Source organism: Octopus bimaculoides, chromosome 7 (assembly GCF_046866305.1).
Source record: "Octopus bimaculoides isolate indiv1 chromosome 7, ASM4686630v1, whole genome shotgun sequence".
NCBI lineage: Eukaryota > Metazoa > Mollusca > Cephalopoda > Octopoda > Octopodidae > Octopus > Octopus bimaculoides.
Genome location: NC_142934.1, coordinates 72,884,443 through 72,889,634, shown reverse-complemented (window position 1 = coordinate 72,889,634; position 5,192 = coordinate 72,884,443). Strand labels below are relative to the sequence as shown.

The following is a 5,192-nucleotide window of genomic DNA, read 5'->3' as shown; positions in this document are numbered from 1 at the left end:
TTTTGTCACAAGGCCAGTTCGGGATAGTGGGTATGTCGATTACCTCGACCCCAGTGTCCAACATGTATTTATTTGATAGACCTCGAAAGGATGAAAGGCCAAGTCAATCTTGGCGGAATTTGAACTCAGAATGTAAGCATGGACGAAATGCCGCTAAGCATTTTGCCCGGCGTGCTAACGATTGTGCCTGCTGAATGCCTTAAACAGTAATATTAATAGTCTTTTCTATTATAAGCAGAATGCCTGAAATTTGTGGGGATGGGGTAAGTTGATCACATCGACCCCAGTACTTCACTGGTACTTGTTTCACCAATCCCGAAAGGATAAAAGGCAAAATCGACCTCGGCGGTATATGAACTCAGAACGTAGCAGCAGACAAATACCGCTAAGCATTTTGCCCGGCGTGCTAACGTTTCTTATTTCTTTACTGCCCACAAGGGGCTACACACAGAGGGGACAAACAAGGACGGACAGAAGATTAAGTCGATTATATCGACCCCAGTGCGTAACTGGTACTTATTTAATCGGCCCCGAAAGGATGAAAGGCAAAGTCGACCTCGACGGAATTTGAACTTAGAACGTAACAGCAGACGAAATACCGCTAAGCATTTCGCCCGGAGTGCTAACGTTTCTGCCAGCTCGCCGCCTTCCTCTTACAATATAATATTCTTTTCTACGCTAGGCACAAAGCTCGAAATTATTGGGGAGGGGGGCTAGTCGATTAGATCGACCCCAGTATGCAACTGGCACTTATTTCATCGACCTCCCGAAAGGATGAAAAGGAAAGTCGACCTCAGCAGAATTTGAACTCAGAACGTAAGCACGGACGAGATGCCACTAAGCATTTTGCTTAGCGTGCTAACAATTATGCCTGCTCGCCGCCTTAAACAATAGTGTTAATAATACCACAGACTTCTATAGCTTTCGCCTCTAAAACCAGTTGAAGTTTAACTCTTCCTCCACCGCCTCCCATACAGATTCATTCTACTAATGGGCTATAGTTTAAATAATCCATTTATCTTATTTTATGCACAACTCCCTAACTCCCGCTTGGCCATCCAATAAACCTAGCCAACACTGGTGTGTCAACAATACACCTTGGTTCCTGCATTGCATCTAATCTTTATCATTTCTTATCAATGGAGTTCCCTGCTTAATTATCCCTCAGTATATATGTTTTATGACTGTGTCTGTGTGTCTGTGTGTGTGAAGACAAAAGAGGCGGTGACAGGAGACCGGGATACTCTCACTTTAGAAGATTTGCATGGGGTTTCACGAAGTGGTTGGAGCGATACCACAAGTGCATTGAAGTAAGCGGATCCTGTTTGGAAATAGATCAGATGATTGTACTTTCTTTGAAATTAATAAATGTTTCCTCTCAAAACTTCTGAAAACTTCTGGAATACACCATATATGTGCCTGTATTCAGTTGTATGCACAAAATTGTAATTCCTTCTAATCACAATACATACCGAGACTATGTTATTACTGACGAGGTGTAACAGATTAAACCATATGTACATAGTCATCTCTTGCTTACAACAGCGATCAGGTCGTCTTTTTGCTTGCATGTAAATTAACTTCAGAATTTATTCATGATATTTTGAAATTATGCAAATTCATGCCGTTGGCCTCGAGTTATTTTGTTTGTTTCTTCATTATTTTTAAGTATGCAAATTACCTTTGGCCAGACAGGAAACTAATTTTTTTTTTCTATATGAGAAATATAATTTCTGAACAGCAAGCATTTTTCATGAGCACAATGGTGATTGTGACGACATCTAACAGCGTAAAGCATTTGTATATAGTCAATGTTTACTATAAAGATCAGACAGCGCTCGCCCTAAAATGTAGGTTTATTATTTATATATATATATATTTATAATCATAAATATATAGGGATTGACAGTAATCTGCTTCTCCGACATACTGAGAATTCAGAAATAGCAGTCAAAGAACTACTGATTTCAAAACTACAAATTATTACTTCAGATTGATAGCGATATTTTTGATAGCGATACTAATTGACGATTCCCTGCCCTGCATATATATATATATATATATATATATATATATATATACATCGTAAAATATATTTGCCAACTCAATGTGGCGGTCCCATAGACGACGATGTTACTGTTGTTTTTAGCCCCAGGCAACTATATATTCAACGATTCCGTACTGGTACTGTTTATCTCTCGCTCAGAGATTTACTATAGCGTATATATATATATATATATATATATATATATATATATATATATATATACAAGGTACGTAAGATATTTGAGGACAGAAAAAAAACAGCTATATAATAACAGATAAACCAATTCAAATCTTCTGCTGGATTTTTCAGTTTAAGAGCCTTTTAGATTTAATGTAGTGATTTTCTTTTGCTTTTTCTGACAAATTGATGTCTTCGTGGACAACATTTCTGACTGTTACTTTTGACACATGGAAATCTTTTGCCATTGACTTTATGGACTTTCTGAGATTGTAATCAATGGTCTGCTGAACTTGCCGGATAAATTCAGGTGTTCAGCTGACTTCAGAGCGTTTAGAATGCTTTTTATGCTTTGATACTGGTGGTACGTTTCCATCTTCAGTCTCTAGCTCCTTAAAACTTTGTAGACGAAAGATCTGGCAACTTTTAAAAAACGCTATGCTCAGCCTTTATAATTACAATAGCAGCTTACCTTTTCATTTCTTCAATAAGCTGAGATTCTAACATTATTATTTTCTGAAACAAAGATTATACAGAATTAGCAAAAAATGCAGCAGTGATCCAAAAATGGTATGTCCTCAAATACCTTACGCACCCTGTATATATATATATATATATATATATATATATATATATATATATATATATATAGATAGATATATGTTGTTGTACGTGGGGATGGTCATATTGCCAGTTTAGCCAATAAAAACACACGCACTGTATATTTGGTGTGAATTTACTTCAGCTTTATATTACATTACATTACATTAATCCTATTTCGGCCAGAGCTCTTTCGTCACACTTCTGTGACCTCATCAGTGGTCCTTTGCTTTCTTCTTTCTTATGTGTGTCTCACCTTGCTAACTATCAGCCATTTTGTCAAATATATAAACGGAATATATATATATATATATATATATATATATATATATATATATATATACACATACAAGTTTATGCAGAAGTGGGCATTATATTTTTACTATCTGACACAATTCGTTTAATCGCACATATTGGTAGAGTAATCGTCGTATACAAAAACTCCTCTCACAATGGTTTCCATCACATGCGATGTATTTGTGTTATCGCTGAATTCCACTCGGATCCACTTCGAAAAAATTAATATGTGTACAATGTGTGAACACATTATCTGTCATCTCGCTGTTGGTTCTGAAGAATGCCCTTCATTAGACCAATGAGGCGGAAATCAGTGAGCAATAGGTCCAAGATGTATGGTTCTCTAAGTATTTTGAAAGTCGACCTCGGTGGAATTTGAACTCAGATAGTATGGACGGGTGAAATGCCGCTAAGCATTTTGCCCGGGGTGCTTAACGATTCTTGCCAGCTCACCGTCTTTATGTATTTCCATAATACAAACAACAGTCTTATATCTATGAAACGACTAATCTTAATTTCACGGCACAATTCGTAGATTTGTGACACAAAACTTCGATACAATTATTTGAAAAAAATATTTGCAAAAGAGTATTAATAATGCTTGTGTGTGTGTGTGTGTGTGTGTGTGTGTGTGTGTGTGTGTGTGTGTGTGTGTGTGTGTGTGTGTGTGTGTGTGTGTGTGTGTGTGTGCATGTGTGTGTCTGTGTGTATGCTTGTGTATATAGTAGCGTGTGTGGCCGCAGCGTGACATACCATGGTGGGACATCTTTGGTAAGTGACTTTTACCATAGCCTCGAGTCGCCTAAAACATTGAAAGTAAAAATGCATGGACGGAAACTGCGTGGAAACTCGTCAGATGTTTTGATTGTATTTCAAAAGATCAGCTTTGACACACATTCTATTTACACTGATTCCTCTAAGAATTCTGTCGAAGCTACAGGTGTCTATAGACTTATCTCCCTTCGAATCTATGACGGATATTGATCGAAACACCAACATATTACGATATTCGCAAATCCATACAAGAGTTCAGATTCTCCATTATTAACTACAAACTTATAGTCAATTATCGGCAAGTGCAGGTATTCCTTCTAGCTCCAAATTTATTTTTATTCATGTCTTCTATGTAGCCAGACAAATAGACAAAAAATATGTATTTGGTTGGCAAGATTCTTGGTGTGAACTTGTGAATTGAAACATATTAAGTTGTACCTCAGGAGGGTCATTATGCTAATAATAAACATACGCATTGTTTATATGTCAGTTCTTTATTTATCTACTTGTTAATCATTTAATCAATTAACTAATCAATTCTTTGATTAATCGTTCGGTCAATCAATCAGTTAGCTAGGTTTTGGTACCTTCGGGTCCATACGTGACCTCGTTATTGACATGTTCCTTCCTACTTTAAATCTGCTTCAGATTTGTCTGTCAAGTCAAAATAATTAATCTATGACATATGAGGAATCACCTATCGCTGAGCTCTAATTTAATTTGCTCAGTTACTACCATATTTTTATCTTAATTACTATCTCAATTTTCGGTAATTAAAATCTCATACTTCTAAGTCCAGAATATTTGCGTGTGGTTTACATAGCATCACTTTCTAGTGTTATACATACGACGATTTGGATCTCACCCATTTATTTTGTCGATGGTAACATGTGATTAGGCGCTAGACACTTTTATTATAATGTCATAAGAAGGTTAGGATTTATCTGAATTTGTGATGTATCTATTTAAATCAATTTGTGCCAAAGTATTTTCTTAAAACTAAAGAAATAGTTTTAGGCTTTGGGAATAATTATTCCTTTCCTTTATTGGCTTGGTCTGTGCTGTTTCGAGTCGCAGGACTCATAGGGTCGGTTATCCGATTTCCATAGCGTATGAGTCACTGACACTACAACACTCCTCCTTAACTTGGGGCTTATCCGTCATAGAGTTACTCATTTACAGCTAACTGGACTAGAGCAACGGGAAATGAGCGGTTTTGTCAAACAAGACAATGCACTGCCTGGAGCGAGAAACGAAACCACATTCTTGCGATCATGAATGCAACGTACAAACCTCT

At 36.8% G+C, this 5,192-nt stretch overlaps 1 long non-coding RNA gene across 1 annotated transcript in view; it reads right to left on the bottom strand.

The window, feature by feature from the left end:
* Positions 1 to 2,457: 2,457 nt before the first annotated feature.
* Positions 2,458 to 5,192, bottom strand: part of LOC106869341 (uncharacterized) — a 13,214-nt gene continuing 10,479 nt past the window's right edge. Inside the window, exon 4 of the long non-coding RNA XR_016242662.1 lies at positions 2,458 to 2,740. This is a non-coding gene — a long non-coding RNA (uncharacterized LOC106869341). The remainder of the gene's footprint in view (positions 2,741 to 5,192) is intronic.